General features: G+C 36.8%; 1 pseudogene; it reads left to right on the forward strand.

Moving 5' to 3' along the window:
• Positions 1–211: 211 nt before the first annotated feature.
• Positions 212–5,137, forward strand: LOC145111879 (putative pectinesterase/pectinesterase inhibitor 24; annotated as a pseudogene).
• Positions 5,138–18,720: the final 13,583 nt, after the last annotated feature.

The following is an 18,720-nucleotide window of genomic DNA, read 5'->3' on the forward strand; positions in this document are numbered from 1 at the left end:
TTGTTTTCTTTTAAGCATTTTTAATGTATGCAACTCGCATCAATGTACATGAGAACCAAACAGACGTTGATTAAACACCATACCATGGTGTTGTGCACGTATCTCAACTTTCTTTTGTCATGATTATTTCTTTATAAAATGCCAACATTATCAAATGTTGGAAAGACAACAAAAAAATTTTACATACAAGAAATAATTCAAACCAAAAGCTATGAATTCTTTCAAATCCTATGGGAAAGTGGGTGAAGCCGATCAAATGTGGGTCGATGCTCGCAGAAAAAATAGAGAAAGAATGGTTGTTGTGGCCATATCATCTCTAGTTCTTGTTATTGTGGTAGTTTTATCCGTTGTTGGAACTACACAGAGCAAAGACCATAGCCAAAATGGTAGTGAGTCACAATCTCCATCAGCTATGGTTTCTATGAAAGTCGTTTGTGACACTACATTGTATCCAGATAGCTGTTATAACTCTCTTGCTCATTTTGTTAATTCCACCAATATCCACCCTGATGAGTTACTCAAACTCTCTTTCTTATTCGCCATGGAAGAGCTTTCCAAAGCATCCACACTTGTGGAGCTCAGATGCTGCAGCGAACTAATGGATATTGCCATTGATCATCTAAACGGTATCAACTGATATTGATTTTAAATAAATAGGATTTCTGTTAGATGATCTAATGACATGGCTAAGTGCTGCTGGAACGTATCAGCAAACATGCATAGATAGTATTCAAGGAAATGGTGTAGACTACCTTAAAAAGTCCACTGAGTTAACGAGCAACGACCTTGCGATCACAAAGGGGTTTTCATGTGTCACAAATTCTTTCAACACAAGAAGAAGATTGATGAGCATGGCATCTAGAAATGATGAAATGCCAGAATGGTTGTCTGCCAAAGACAGGAAGCGCCTACAGAAGACAAACTTACCGGCTGGAATCAAGGCCGATTGAGTGGTGGCTCTAGATGGCACCAACAAGTACAAGAAAATTTTTGACGCTCTAAAGGTAGTTCCTGATAAGAACAAGAAAAGATTTGTCATATATGTGAAGAAGGGCATTTACTTTGAAGATGTTAGGGTCGAAAAACCAAAATGGAATGTCATGATGATCGAAGATGGTAAGGATTCTACAATTGTATCTGGAAAATTAAACGTTGTGGATGACACAACAACATTCCATTCGACAACTTTTGGTGAGTATATAATATTCACAACCAGAATGTGTACACAAAACTACTTAATATTTACAAATTCTTTTATGATCTGACATGCGTTCCAGGTTTATTTGTGGTATCGTTTATGTACGGTACTAATCTTAGTTGAGGCGTCTGACCTAAAGGGTTGAGTTGGTAGTTTTAATTGAAGGGATGTTTAGAATTTTTATTAAGTGTTCTCATCCTGGTTCAGAGTATATATATAACTCTTATATATTAGTGTTGGCGAGGTTTGTATTATATTAATTTTTTTGTACACCAAGACTATTAAGTACAGACGAGGGCCATACAGGAAACACCGGAGGGCATGATCATTTTAGCAATTAAGTTGTTCTGAATCTAACAATCCTATGCGGCCCATAAAACTAGATTCCCCGTACCGGACGTAGCCAAGAAGTAGTGTAATTAATAATAATACTTTTATTAGGAGCTTCTTGCTATAGTTGTATTTCCTCTTTCGAGGATACGAGTACTCTATGGCCAATGTAGCTCTTATACCAATCTGTCACAGCCCAGACCGAGGTGGCGGAACATGTCGGGCTGTGTGACTAAGTTCATGGATCACAGGTAAACTGAATATATAACACAAGTACAATAATAAACAAAATAACATTTGTATTCCATCTTTGAGTTTAAATACAAGGTTCTTATAGATAATAATGATAGTACATGAATTTCCTTAACATATAGGCATACATAACAAAAGCTAGTAAACTAGATTGCTTGAAATCCATGTTCATTTGTCCTCTGAGTGCTTGAGTTATTGATTTTTAAGAATACATGTAATTTTGAGGGTCAACATAAAGTTGGTAAGAGTCACAGGTTTTCTGCTAACAACAGTGATACTTTTAAAAAAAAGTCTAAAAAGTATTTCCTTTGTAAGTATAACCATGCTTAAAACAATGTTTATAAAGTGTCTTTGTATAAGTTCTAAAAAAACCAAATGTATCTTTGCATAAGTAAATCCATACTTAAAAATAGTGTTGAAAACAACCAAGCCCATGGTTTTGTAGTAAAAGAGAGAGATTCTAGTTAATATTTAAAGTGAGTCCTATAACCAAGCTATGTGACTGTATGTACCCCCTACGTTGCTTCATTATACGCCATAGTAACGATAGTAGACATTATCACCCGCTTCGATTGATCGGTCGAGGTTGTAGCTAGCAACCGCAGGTGGGGATGTCAACCCAATATAGATCTATACATATGTATCTCTCTCCGAAGATTAACGGTTATAGTAGTGTGGGTATGCTAAGTGTTTAGACTCAACTAAGAATATAGTCTCACTAAAAATCCCTTAACTAAGGTATGTGAATAACTCTCAGCCCTAACTTATAAATAGATAAGTAGTTACTTGTCACAATGAAGTGTATAGAGTTTATAAAAGTCGAGCATAAATGGTATGCATGTATAGCATAAGGCACTAGCTTTTATAAACTAAGTATGTTTCTTGTATAAACTTTGTACATATACATGTATAGTTCAAATCTTTAGAAAATACTGAAAAGTTTCATGACATGCATTTTATGACACACACTGTCACATAAAATCATAGGTTTTGTAGCAACATAGCATATGTTATTTTTATTAGTTGTATCAACATAACATATGGAAATATCAAGGTTTTAAAAATAGTTTATGTGTTTATAACATATAAAAGTTAAACTAATATTTTATAAACTAGTTATAGCTTCTACATAAACTAGTAATAGCTTCTACATAAGATAATAATATTTTATGTGTATTTTTGTATTATCTTGCATAAGTAGTATATAAGTAGTAAATGTATTCTCCCTCGAAAATATTTAAAAGAAGGGTTGTAAGTTGTAACACTCACCTTAACGTGAGATTGATGATTTGTTTCGAGTATATGATGTGAGAAACCGAGGTGTGTTGCTTCAAAAATGAACCATAGGGACTAATTTAGTTACCTATTTAACCAAATGATATATTTGGTATTAGTTATGAAGTATGGGGTTGATTTGGTAAAATAATCAATAATTGGAGCTTAAATTGTAATCATATTCCAAGAAAGGGACTAAAATGGTTTATTTAAATTCCAACTTTGAGTTTTGGACTTATTTGTCGACATTTTCTCAAAAATGGTTTACATGTAATGGAAGTTGAGGCTTTGAGATCTGTTTTGAAAAACATTTAGATGTTTTGGGATGCGAATTCCAGCCTTAAGATGTTACTAAATGCGAATGTAATTGAATGCGGATGGATGTGATTGGATGTGAATGGATGCGATCAGATGTGAATCATCGCAATGGCTCACAACCTAGTGTAAGTCTTTAAGTGTTAGTGAGTGCGAAAAGGTGTTGGATGCGAAGGGATTCGATCGGATGCGAATGATTGCAAGCCATCATTATAGGATGCGATTGTGAACCTCAGAGGGTCATTGGGTGTGAACAAGGAAATGGTTGCGAGTGATTGCGAATTGTCATAAGCCATCGCAACTACTGATAGACCCGATGCGAATGCGAACTATTTAGGTGCAAGTCCTTATGATGCGAAAGTTATATATGGATGCGAAAGGTGCATGGATAAGAATTAGGACTTATTTTATGAAGAAATTCTAAGGGTGGGGCTAAACTAATTATTTTGTAATGAAGTGTGGGGTCATTTGGATTTGTTTTGTAAAACTTTTTCGAGAGGAGGGGTGGGTTTGAATATATTAAAATGAAGTTTGCACAGGAGGTAATCACTTCCTCATGTGCTTGTCGTCCATGCGAAGAACACACACAAAAAAGAAATAACTAAACGATTCTTTGGCTTACAATACGAAAGAAATTAACACACAGATAAAAATTAAATGGTGGTGGTAGAGTACTCACAAAGCAACGACAGCAGAGGGTGGTGGTGGTCGGCAGTGAAGGGTGGCACTGGGGTGTTCGATGGTGACCAGAGAGCTCCGACAGCCTCTTGCTGCCGTTTTTTGCTTCTTTCTTGATGAAAATGAACGGAGGGGAGAAAGGAAGGGAGTGGACTGTAATGAAGGTGGTGTTGGGTGTGAATTTTAGTCACAACAAGGTGGTACAAGGATGGTCTTGGTGGTGGAATAAGTTGGTGATGTTGGTGGTGTGTGATGGTATTTTAACAACCAAGAGAGATAGAGGGACTTAGAGGTTGATAGCTATGATTTTTTAGTGAGAAAATGAGGCTCTCAGTGCCTCTATTTATAGTTGGAAGTGCACACACAAGCCTTGTAAGGGCATGCTTCTAACCCATGCTTGTACTCTTTGGTGAAATGTGCACACAAGAGAGATGGTCATGTGGGAAAGGCTAATGGAAGGCTAACATTTGATTTTTTTTCTCTAACCACAAAACTATTGATGCAAACATTGTAAAAGAATTGTACTTTCAAGAAGTGGCCCGTTTGCATGGCATTCCAAAAAAACTTGTTTCTGATCGGGATTCAAAGTTCTTGAGCTACTTTTGGAACACCTTGTAGAGAAAAGTGAGAACAAAGTTGTTGTTTAGCACATCACACCATCCTCAAACGGATGGTCAAACAGAAGTTGAAAACATAACTTTAGGTACTTTGTTGAGGGGATTGATGAGCAAAACACAAAAATATTGGGACATCAAGCTTGCACATGCGGAATGTGACTATAATCGGTCTCCAACCTATGTTACTGCTCACTCTCCTTTTGAAGTGGTGTATGGTGTGAATCCTTACATGCCTTTGGATCTGATTCTATTACCAAAGGATGAATTGGTTCATAACGATGCGATTGATAAGCTCAAGGTAATGGTAAAGTTGCATCAGCAAGGTAGTGAGAAGATTGAATCAGTTAATGAAGTTTATAATCAAAATTCCAACAAGAATAGGAAACTAAGGGTGTTTAATGAAGGTGATCTGGTTCGGATGCACATGAGGAACGAACATTTTCCTAGAAAAATAAAGAACAAGTTGATGTGAAGAGAAGAAGGTCCTTACAATATCATTTCACGTGTTAATGATAATGTATATAAGGTAGAATTATAGGGAGATTACGGTATGCATGCTGCCTTTAACGTGGGAGATCTTTCACCCTTCCATGATGATGATGGACTTGCTGAATTGAGGACAATTTCTTTCAAATGGGGGGGGGGGGGGGCGGGGACAGAGAGGGGTTATTCATTCATGGATGATTTAGGCTCTACAAATGATGATTTGTTTCTTGCCACGTGAAGGGGTGACATGGCAAGATGTGTGTGTATGGTGATGTGCATGTATATGGTTTATGTGATGGAGTTATGGAGTGGGAGTTATAAATAAACCATTAGTGGTTTAATGTGATGGACTTATGGATATAGGAGTTACAAATAAGTCCACTAGTAACATTTAGACATTACAAATAAGTCCAATAGTGACATTTAGTAGTTTTCTTTATTGTGTGTTTATTACAAGCCTCTTTGTAACCATTTTCTTTTCAACTTTGTAACTATTGAGGGTTTATAAGCCATTTACAATCATTGTAATGGGGAATCAATCAAAATTTAATCAAATAACTTTCTGTTCATCGAGTTGTTATTGCACTCAAAATCATCATTTGAAGGAAACTTTCCTGATTTTGATAGAGTCAAGTTAATAGGTCTTAACTTGTTTTCAACGATATTCAATCTATAGGTTTAGGTTGTCTATCATTCTATCCCTTTATTTTTGTTATAATCCATTGCAAACACAAAATTTCAAAAACAAAACACACCCATACACGTATCACTACATAAGCCTCCTGCATAGGTCACGCCACACCTAAAAATAGCCTTTATAACTGCCCTGTGAAGGATCAACATTTGACCACATCAAAGCATATCACTCCCTACACTTAAGTCCCATTATGTATCTCAAGTATTAAGGATACAAAGATAGTACCTTTTATCAAGTGTCACTCATGAAAACGATCTACAAAGTGATCTTGATGCGCGTCTATCCAATAGTACCTATGAATCTTGGTTACAAAACCATGCATACTTTCATCTTGTGAAAGTCAACCAATCCAATTCATATTAGTCTTACTTCATAAATGTTCCCACAATTATAACCGACTATGAACATTTAGAATAATAAGATTATTCATGGATTAAACATGTAATATAAAACACAACAAGTATTGATGTGATGATCATATCCCAAAAACTAAAAAAACAATATAATAATTGTTGTCACAATTTTCCAATATCCAAAAACGAAATCCAAATCAAATCCCGTTTCTAGAATAACAAAGTCTAATAGTTGAAGTGTGACTATTCATACTTAGCTTAAGGAAAGACTTTATTAATGAGTCTAACTAAATTTAATTTGTGTGAATTCTGTAAATACTATCATCTATATATTTATCTTTATTATAAGTATAGTTAAATATCTCGGAGAATATGGTTGGTGTTCTTATGTGACATAGAGTTTCTTAGCTTTGTTAAGTATACTCTAAAAGTTACAACAGATTTCTAGGTGATCCTTGAATGGAGGGACTCAACATAGTTTTTTTTAATGAACTCCTTCACCTAATCATATTTAATTTCAGATTTTAAAGTAGCAATCTATTCTGATTTTGTAGTAGACTGTGCAGTTATGTTTTGCTTGGACCTCGTTCCAACAAAACTTATTCTTCATTCCATAATGAAATCATAATCCAATTATAGATGATAATTTTATATATATATATATATATATATATATATATATATATATATATATATATATATATATATTTGCGTGTGTGTGTGTGTTTTGGAAGTTAACATATTGTCTAGATCTTTACATAAAGATCTTCTTCTAAATTGATTATCTCATATACGTTCTCTTATTTTTTCTTAAGTACTCTTAGAATGTCCTTATAGTCATCCAGTGACTTATCCATGTATCTAATTAGTACTTATGATATGTTCTTAGCATTATCATATACCTGGTCTTTTTCATAATATGACATAAATGATGGATTTATTTGCAAAGAAAATTGAATATAAATAATTTTATTCTAGCTCAAACCTATGTGTTAATTAGGTCCTTTTGAGGAAAACTCAAAATGGTGTCATGTGGCAATGTCAAGAGTTATCCAAAGGAATATTGTATCCTGATCTCTTTCAACATATTGTCAACATATGCAAAAGATTTTAAAATTTTAACGTTCACCTTTATCTATTTCCATAGATTTTACATTCCAAGAATGTATCTCGTCTTTCCTAAGTCTTTCTTCTTAAAAACACTTTTCGATTCAAGGCAAAAGGTCCTTGCATGTAACGCCTGTGTTTCGAGGCTAAGCATTGATCCGATAATGTAATAGCTAGGGTCAACAAATGTAACTTATTTTGAAGTAATAAAAAGGAATTATTTGAGTATTATGTGAATTTATGTGCTTTATACTTGTTTATAATAATATAATAAATTAAGAATGGAAATAAGCATCAATAATAAAATGTTAGATAACCCGATATCTGTAAAGAAAATTGTAGTGGTCGTGACAACGATTCCGAAGATATAAAGAACGCCGAAATCCGAGTTATAAAGAAAAAGTTATGACTTATCGAAGTTTCGCGACAAAACCGGACGACGGTGTGTGACATAAAACGTGAGTTTGCGATAAAGAGCTTTTTAGCCTTAACAATCTAATCGAAAGTCGTAGCATACGTTAAACCGAGAGCATGCATAAAAAGAACATCCAAATCTGACTTCGTATGAGGAATTTATGGTTTTTCTAAGTTTTGGTGTAGCAGTATGCAGCCCGGAGTTCGAATAGTAGATCGACCGAATTTTAGCCGACACAACCTAAACGAGAATCGAAGATCTCGTCAATAGGAGATCAACGGTAAAAAGGCAGACGAAAATGGACGTCGGATGAAGAAGTTATGAATTTTTAACGGGCTTTTCCTGTCCCGGTCTGTTAAAAATATAACTTTAAAAATAGAGTCAAAATTATCTGATGGAGTCTAAATGAAAGTTGTAGAGTACGTCTCTACCTACGCGTGGATATAAAGAACATTGAAAACAGAGCTTGTATGCGAAAGTTACGAATTTTAGAAGTTGAGAGTGTCATTTGCGAGACTGCTCATCTACGCCCCACATAGGAGAAGAGTACGCCTCGCGTACTTGCATTGCTCGGTCTCGGATCGGCCACATAGCCCCGACAGTTTTCGAAAAAGTATCCTCGGAACGCCCACCGTACGCAGGTACGCCCCGCGCAACGAGGTATGCCCAGCGTTCCTCCGCAGGTACGTCGTGCGTAGACCGAAGCTCCAACGGCTATAAATAGGGTGCGATGTCAGCCTTCTTTCTCACAACTTTCACCACTTCTTTCTCTCTCTACTCTCTCTCTAAACCTCCCAAACACCCCCCAAGCCTAGGAAACCTCCCTAGCATTAGAAGAAAGCCCCGGAGCGCCCGAAGGCTCCGAGAAAAAGAGTTTTTCTGTTTGAAACTCTGCCCGCGCAGAACGAGGTTTTCAGCAAACCTCCCGGTTTCGTCGAAGGAACTTATTTTTTTAAGAAGCGAAGCGCTGTCTGAGTTCAGAATCACCACCTTAACAGGTGAGTGCATAGCTACTTTCATCTTACACATAGATATGAAGTATTTTATATAAATTACGTGCTATATGTGCATATTATCTGTTTATCTTGAGATCTATGCTTGAAGAAAGACCTAAAGTTTTTATCTTCAGATCTGGACTGTATATGTATTTTCTTTTCAGATCTAAACTTTTTCTTCAGATCTGCACTGTATATGTATTTTCTTTTCATATCTAAACTTTTTCTTCAGATTTGGAATGTATGTGTATTCTCTTTTCAGATCTAAACTTTTTCTTCAGATCTGGACTATATATGTATTTTCTTTTCAGATCAAAACTTTTTCTTCAGATCTAGAAGTATATGTATTTTCTTTTCAGATCTAAACTTTTTCTTCAGATCTGGACTGTATATGTATTTTCTTTTCAGATCTAAACCTTGTTTTCAGATCTAAACTGTATATGTATTTTCTTTTAAGATCTAAACTTTTTTTCTTCAGATCTGAACTGTATATGTATTATATATCTACAAATATGTTGGGTAGAACATGGGTAGATGAAATAGCTGGTGTGTGACGAAAGATGAGTTGGAGGATGAGATGAAAGGTGACATAGATCATGAGATGAGGGTGAGAGGTGAAAAATAAGAGAAACCTTTACCCAAGCGTTGGCCTCGTCATCTAGCAGAGTATGGATGACAACCACGGACTATTCTAGATGGTCCGATGGAACACTGGCAGGCTCGCAACCTATAGGTGTTGTGAACGATACGTTCACCCGATGTACTCTAAAAACCCATTGACACGTATTACGGGTGGACTCCCGCAAATAATATTGTCGATAAATGAGATAAACTCTGGCAGCTATGGACTTAGCGCCCGGTGGATGAACCCTGGCAACTATGGATTTAGTGCCTGTTATATAAACCCTAGAAACGATGGACTTCGTGCCTATTCCTTAGGACATTCCTTAGGAATGAATGAATAAAGAGTAGCTGATTCTTAGGGTAGATCCTTAAGAGTAAAGAAGATAATGGGGATGGGTAATTGGGTTGATTGTTTGATGTTTAAACATAATAACTATATTATTGTTGGTTGAAAACCCTATGTACTCACCAGGTTTCCAAACCTGAGTCACTCAATTTATTTGTATCACAGTTGTCGATATGAAGCTACATTACACCGAGAGATTAAGGAGATATAGATCACTAGTGTAAATGATTGTAAGTTCTGTTTATGCTTATGTTTCTGTATTGACGATGACATCCCAAAGTCTTAAAATGAATAAAATACATTTCTTCGGAAATGATTTGATAACATATTTATCATATTTTCTGGGAACAAATTCCGCAACACTTTTATTTTAAAAAGTTACTATGAATTTCAAATAAAGCATAAAAAAATAGGTCTTGTATGGCCGTGAAAATGGGGATCTCACATTGCATAGTTGGTGCGTGATGAAAGATGAGATGGAGGATGAGATGAAAGGTGACATAGATCATGAGATGAGGGTGAGAGGTGAAAAATGGGAGAAACCTTTACCCAAGCGTTGGCCCCGTCATCTACTAGAGTTTGGATGACAACCACGGACTATTCTAGACGGTCCAGTGGAACACTAGCAGGCTCGCAACCTGTAGGTGTTGTGAACGATATGTTCACCCGGTGTACTCTAAAAACCTATTGACACGTATTGCAGGTGGACTCCCGCAAATAATACTGTCGATAAATGAGATAAACATTGGAAGCTATGGACTTAGCGCCCGTTGGATGAACCCTAGCAACTATGGATTTAGTGTCTGTTATATAAACCCTGAAAACGATGGACTTCGTGCATATTCCTTAGGACAATCCTTAGGAATGAATGAATAAAGAGTAGCTGATTCTTAGGGTTGATCCTTAAGAGTAAATAAGATAATGGGGATGGGTAATTGGGTTGATTGTTTGATGTTTAAAAATAATAACTATATTATTGTGGGTTGAAAAACCTATGTACTCACTAGGTTTCCCAACCTGACCCACTCAGTTTATTTGTATCGCAGGTGTCTCTATGAAGCTACATTACACCGAGAGATTAAGGAGATATAGATCACTAGTGTAAATGATTGTAAGTTCTATTTATGCTTATGTTTCTGTATTGACGATGACATCCCAAAGTCTTAAAATGAATAAAATACATTTCTTCGGAAATGCTTTGATAACATATTTATCATGTTTTCTAGGAACAAATTCCGCAACACTTTTTTTTAAAGTTACTCTGAATTTTAAATAAAGCATACAGAAATCTGTCTTTTCTGGTCGTGAAAATGGGGATGTCACAGTTGGTATCAGATCATTAGTTTAAGTGAACTAGGAATTTGTAGGATTTCTAGACTTAAACTTAGAATGCTAAACGATGATTTTGAGATGAGTGCCTATCATATTTTAGACACAAGCACTAGTTTATTTTAGGAAAGATGCCTAAAATGCTTTTATGTGCTAAATGATTTATATTATAGCTATAAAAATGCCTTATAGGCTATTATTTGATCGGATCTATGGTCTGTTGCCGACCGGATATGGAAACTTTATGTGTTCAGATTTCAAAACGTTTAATTACAGTATTAGAACTGACATATAACTTTTCGGAGTGATAAGGAGATTTATACGTCTATCGTAAATATGTACTTTCTATCTAAATTCTCGTCACTACACACCGAATGTCTGATTTTGGTGCATAGATCGACATGGTGAGCACTCGAAGCGGATTCGGAAATGGTAACCCGCAGCCTGAGCCACAAGTGATTGAGTGTGCACCAGAAGTAGCAGCTGCACCTGAGCCAATCACGATGGCAGGAGTACAGGCAATGGTGTGGATGATGTTGGATCAACGGATGGAAGAGACAAGGTGTTTACTTCAGCAAAGTAAGGACGAACTTACTGGGCCAGTACGCCAGGTGCCTACTCTTGAGGCAACCATCTGGGTTGCTAAGTCTGTCGAAGAAATGATCAACTATAGGACCACCAACAAGGTTGAAGTTGGCCAGAAGAGGAAATTTTAGGGGTCTTCAAGGTCCAACAAGAGCAACATGTTCTCAAAGTCTGGCAAAGGAGGAGGTAAAGAAAAATGGTGCGAGAAGTGCAAAAATAAGCACTCTGGAAGGGAGGTGACTTGCTTCAAATGTGGAAGGACTAGGCATTACGCCAATGAATATACATTTAGCAAGAGGGTGTGTTAAGGATGTAGGGAAGAAGGACATTTATCTAGGGACTGCCCGAAGAAAAATGAAGCAGCAAGAGCGAATGCACCTCCAAAGCCAAAAAAGCATCTAAGAAGGAGGCGACAATGCAAGGAATTAAGGATGAGGACCTCATATCCGAAGATCAAGATATGAGTAGCCATAGTAACATGTGGTGTAGTCTGTTAGCGGTATAGTATAGGTTAAACTTGAACGTTTATGTAATTGTTTCAGGAAATAATATAAAACTTCGTTTTGTTATCTGATGTGTTAAATGATTATGTGAAATTCTTGAATGGTGACATGGAAAACTACGAGACAATACTTGGGACGAGTATGAGTAGGTGTGAATAGTAGTAAAGGCCTATACTACCGAAAGCACAGGACTCACACTTGGATCAGGGAAGGTCACAAGGTTACCAAGAAGCTAGTAATTGATTCCGTTTTGTTCATGTCTGTTGTTACCATCGTTTCGGTGATGACTAAGAAGATGTTTGTTATTCCGACCATAGTGGTCAAATCATATCGAGTTCGACTAAGATGAGTATGTTACGTGGTTCAAAGAAACAAGATCGATGTAGCATCTAACTTAAACTGGACGATTGAAGTGGAAGATAATCGAAGCGATCAATAGAAGTATCACGATCGTTGTTAAAGTAAGAAGCTTGTTGCTAGAAGTACTACATGCTAGAATGTGATTATATCACATTAGAACACGAAGGAAGGTATATTACATTCAAAAACTTGACTCTAAAAGACTTGAGTCTAGGTAGTGCATCATACGATGAGAGGTCATTAGAGCATGACCCATTAGTCTATTATGGTAATCGAAGGAAAGAACTTATCTTAAGTTTGTTAAGGAGAAGGAGGAGTCTCCAATAAGGATCTAGATTTTGACTTGAAGGTCACGGTTGAAAGTCCAACATGGGATAGAGAGCGGGTGCAAGAGCGAGCACCGCCTGCAGACAAGAGTTCCAAAAGTTAGATACTAATTCGATGGAACATAATAGTTACGACTATTACCTAGGATGAAGAGATAACGTATGGAGTCATTATACAAGCCATGCCTTGTTGATGATTCCAGGACAGAGTTAAAGACTTCGTAGTCTATAGAAATGCATCTAGAGTTGGGTTGGTTTGTGTTCTAACCCTGAAGGAAAAAGTGATAGCATATGCATCTCGACAACTGAAAGAGCACAAAAAGAAGTACCCCTCTCATGATTTAGAGTTGGCAGCGATAGTATTCGCAATAAAGATATGGAGACATTATCTTTACGGCACAAAGTGCAAACCCTTCACTGGTCATAAAAGTCTCTAGTATCTCTTTGATCAAAAGAATTGAACATGAGACAACGACACTGTCTATACTGCTGAAGGATTACCACGGTGAGATACTTTACCACCCTGGTAAAGAAAATGTTGTAGCTGATGCTCTAAGTCAAAAAGAAAACCTTGAAAGAAAAAGGACAAGAGCGTTAAGAATAGAAGTTGTCTCAACGATTGTGGAAAGCATTAAGAAAGCTCAAGAAGAAGCCTTAGAGAAGAATGACCGAAAAGAAGAACGTTTAGGCAAAACGTTGGCGTTCGGTACAAACGGTCAAGGATTGAGGGTATTCCAAGATAGGATTTGGGTACCTAAGACGGGAGGAGTAAGAGATCTTCTGATGGAAGAAGCTCACAAGACCATGTACTCGATTCATCCTGGCAACACTAAGATGTATAGGGATCTGAAACCCTACTACTGGTGGCCGACGATGAAGCCCGATGTTGCAAAGTATGTGGCCGAGTGTGTAACCTGTGCGAAAGTTAAGGCACAACATCAGAAACTGTATGGGAGTTTAGAACCTTTACCTATACTCATGGGTAAATGGGTAGACATCACCATGGATTTTGTGACTAGACTGCCCAGAACAAAGAAAAGTCACGACATGATTTGGGTGGTCGTGGATCGTTTCACTAAGAGTGCACACTTCATAGCAGCCAATGAGAAATGGTCTATGGATAAGCTTGCAAATGCTTACGTGAAAGAGGTAGTAAGACTTCACGGTGTTCCTCTAACGATTGTATAAGATCGTGATAGTCGTTTCACGTCAAGGTTTTGGAGAAGTCTACAAGAGGAAATGGGTACAAAATTGTGTTTAAGTACAACTTACCATCCGCAGACTGATGGTCAGAGCGAAAGAACGATTCAAACACTTGAAGATATGCTAAGAGCATGTACTGTAGAATTCCAAGGTAACTAGGATGAGCACTTACCCCTGGTAGAATTTTCCTACAACAATAGTTACCATTCGAGCATCAAGATGGCACCCTATCAAGCTTTATATGGACAGAAGTGGCGTACGCCGTCTTGTTGGCTTGACACTAGATAAAAGCAGTTCATGGACCCCAGGATAGTTGTGACAACCCGAAATTTCTATTATGTACAACATGTCAAATCAATAGAAGTCAAAACAGTTACTGTTAAATTTTCAGACTTTTTGGAATAAGTTTGAGTGTTTTAGGATTTACACTTTAGGAGATATCAGGAGAGAGGATGCCCTAGGGTTATAGTGCATCACTGTTATTCCTAAACTCCAAGAAATTGGAGTTTACTGCCTGAATAAAATAATTACAGCCAAAAACCCTAAATTTGAGAGAATATATATGACACTTAGTCATTTTATATCATTTTTACAAATTCTCAAGAACAAATATCAAATCCTCTCAAGTATCATCCAAGTTTTATTCAAGATCTTCAATCTAGTAAGTGTTTCTAGCCCCTTTAAGTTAGTATATCACTTAATCTAGTGATTTAACACACTTCTATCCGTTAGATCTTTCCAAAAGATCAAATCTTCAAGTTTCACCAAGAACACACACTAGTGTTCTTGGACTTTTGGCTCATTTCAAGCTTCTATATTGTAAGTACTTCTATCCTAGAGTATGTTTAAGCTTCCTACACTTCATTTTAACAAGAAAACACCCAAGAAACACCAAGATCAAGGTGTTTACGGTCCAAGATGTTCTTGGACCGTAAACCCTAAAAAGGGTACCAATGTGTGCCCTAGCTTACCCTAAGCCTTGGTAACTAGCATAGATCCCTTCATTGATATGTTAAGGACTTGGAAACATCAAAATACCATCATCCATAAGGGTTTACGGCCGTAAACCCAAAGGGAAATGGTATTAGGGCTGTAAACTCCAAATAGGAGTGAAATGGTGCCCTAACTTCTTCCATAGACTTATACCTCAAATGGAAACACTTCTAAGGACTTAGAAACCTTCAAAACAACAAATGGTCAAAGGGGTGTGAGTTTACGGCCGTAAACTCATGGGTTTACGACCGTAAACTCATGTGGTTATGGTCAAGAAACCGTAAACTCATGAAAGGGGTTCCCTTGAACCCTAAACCCCATAGCTTGGTCCTACAACACTTAGATGCAATCCTAGGGACTTATAACACTTATATAAAGTGTTTAACTTGTCTTAGGATGTCTTAACTTTATAATTTAGTTGTTTAAAGACTAATTGAATACATATATGTGTATTTATATGTTAAATAGGATCATTGTGTGTGTACAAGTCTTCACTTGACACCTAGCAATCCTATCTCTTCAGTTTATCCAAACCACTCACTACAGGTGAGTTCATACCCCTTAATTAACCTTTAAATGTTTTTAAATGCTTTTATGGGGGGGGGGGGATACAAGTTGAACAATTATAGTTATTATATCAATCACATGTGATTAATAACTACCAAACAAATGGTTTTCTTACTTTTCAAACTGTTTATCAAACTGTTTTACCTCAAACTGTCTTACACACTCTTTTACTTATCAAATACTTTTACTTAAACTCTTTTAAACTTATATTCTGTGTATCTATATAGATATAGTTATATAAGTAGGATTGAAAGGACATAGGACTGCTAGCCTACCTTACTTCCTGTTCCTTGTTTGGTTGTGGACTTAGGGTATCAAGGTTAGTTGTCCGAAGGTCGTTTAAATCCTAGTTATATATTATGTATATGTATATAGATATAAAAGGTTATTTCTTTCATTTAGTTTCATGCCCTTGGGTAGCAAGGGTATACAAACATGTTCATACATTGCTAGTAAGCTACCATGGGGGTAGTTTAGGAAGATACTATTTCTAGAACAATGAAACATACAATGAGTCAGTTCATACATGAGTCAATACATACTATGATGAGAAACAAACATAAAACAGAGTGATGAGAAACAAACATAAAACAGAGTGATGAGAAACAAACATACAGGCTAGACAGAGAAAGAACACAATACAGCTAGCACACAAATCACATAACATTTACACTAATACATTTATGTGAGCCATTAAACAGGGCATGACACTACCTGCCATGACTGTTTTTGTATCAGAATCTCCTTAATTGGGGAGCGTATGAGTTTGTGTATAGATCTATACTGGATTGACTATCCTACACCTTGCTGCTCGCTACAGTGGGACTTGCAAGTCTACGGGTGCCAAACATCATTTTTACGGCATCTTACGTTGTCGTTTTACTATTGAGTCGGTAGCAAGATACAGGCCGATCACATGTTACCTTAAAATTTTACATTTGGCTTAAGGTAGTTAGTACAGCAGTAGTTACTTAATACAGCACTACAGTACTATAACATTTTCCCTTACATTTTACTTTGTGTTATTCACACAATAAACAATGATGTAAAAACTATATTTTTGGTTCATGATAGTCGGATTTGGGAAAATACACACTTTTACAAGAGATACACACACAGACACTAGATGCCTTGGTAGAAGGCTACTTTTAGTAGGAAATATAGGGTTTTCTAGGAGAGTTCAAACAAATACAAACTTTTTACAAACATATACAGTACATTTTACAAAACATCTTACAAATGCTTTCATACAAACACAGACACTAATATACTTATGATTTCACCAGCTTTAAAGCTGATAAACTCTTTCAAAATAACTTGTATTCTCAGGTCACCAGTAGACAGGTACCGGAGCCAGGTTTTGAGAAAATGGAGCTCGTTCCAGACTCATCTTATAATTTTTGATGTATATTGTTTTGGTGTCTGAAAAACTTGACAGAACACACTTGTATGAAATTATATTATTAATGCAATGGATGATGTTGTTGCTTGTTTACTACTTGCATTGTTGTGATACTGTACATGACGTCCTCCACCCCAGATTGTTTCCGCCGTTCATTGGTTTTGGGGGTGTGACAGATTGGTATCAGAGCATTGTTTATAGTGAATCGAGTGTATCAACCCATAAAAGATATACGAACTATAAACACAAGCGGGATTTAAAATACTCTGATGAAGAGTTAATACTTTAAATAATAAAATGTTTAATAAAGTATACATACCTGCATTCATACTAAAATTAGTGTCACTAGGACAGAACAAAAGTATTACGATTGTTGGACAACACAAGTAGACTTAGAGACATATGGTCAACCCTGGGAAGATGTAGCCTGATCAACTACATTATCCGAGGAGTGATTAGCATGTACCTAAGTATGGTTTTGAGGTTGCAACAAGTCTAAAAACTTACCAACACTACTACAATGAGAACAGTAGAACAGAACATTAAACTTAAAAATACTATAGGAGTATTTTGTGTTACAATAATTACTTATTTGAGAACTAAAGGTCTTTATTAGTATATCAATGGTTGTTTAGTGGATACACTAAGGTTATATGTACTAGGATGTCATAGACTTAGAATCTGTGATCTTTGCCTTACTTCCTGTTCCTTGTTTGGTTGTGGGCTTAGGGTTAGGGCCACTTATTCGAAGGTCTATCCTGTCTGCGTTACATGTAACTAGTATGCTTTAAACAAGTATTGAAGCAACTAATAAAGATCATCTTATAATTATCTACTTAGTTAGTCTAATTTAGTTATTTCTTATATCCCTTTTCTCGCGTAGATATAATGGCTGGATTTCATCTTCCCGGAGACCCGTACTTCCCAAACCACGGCAATGCTGGATGGCTTGGAGAAGAACCAGAGGATGATCACCCAATTCCTTTAGATGATTATGAAGCTGAAGGTTTTTCTGATGGTTCCGACTCGGAGCCAGAAGTCAACAACCAACCCCCAGCTGTTCAAAACCCAAACCCTCGTCCCGCATTCCAAGGACCCACACCTCTGTGGGCCACAAACTTGAATAGGTGGAGTCAGGAACAAGGTCAACCTTTTCCCTACAATGGAGACAGAAGTTTCTACAACCTTACTGAGGGAGGTACAGCTGATAGGGTCCTACCTATCATGGTTCGTAGGATTGCTCGGAACACCGAGTAGGGTCGAGCAGCTATCGACCGGGTAGTGGAAGTGGATGCCAATTCTAGTGTTAACACTGTCCGCATTCACCAGCTGGAGTCCGCTCATGAAAGGGCTCAGGTTAGTAATGCAATGCTTCAGAGGGAACTGGCTGAAACCCGAGCCGAAGTTAGGGAACTTCGAACTCAGCAAGCAAGATCTGATAGGCGTGTGAGGGACATAGAGCGTCTCCTATCGGATTCAAGAACTCATTCTAGCAGTTCTCGTCACCGTTAGAGTCTTATCGAATTCTCTTTTGGATATAACCTAGTTTATGTCAAAACTTTAGGCTAATTTCCTATCTTGTTCAACCTTAGACCTGTTAGGTCAATTATTAGGTCGTAGTTCTGTCAAAATTTTCCAATCTTGGTTGATGTAAGACCTACTTCTAGGTCATTTTTCCCGAACTTGTTACATCTGTAATCCCAGTGTCTTTGACAGATATCTAATCTAATGGAAATTATTATCCAAATGCCTTCATCTTCATTC

This window comes from Lactuca virosa, chromosome 5 (assembly GCF_052849685.1).
Source record: "Lactuca virosa cultivar CGN04683 chromosome 5, Lactuca_virosa_CGN04683_v6, whole genome shotgun sequence".
Classification (NCBI taxonomy): Eukaryota; Viridiplantae; Streptophyta; class Magnoliopsida; order Asterales; family Asteraceae; genus Lactuca; species Lactuca virosa.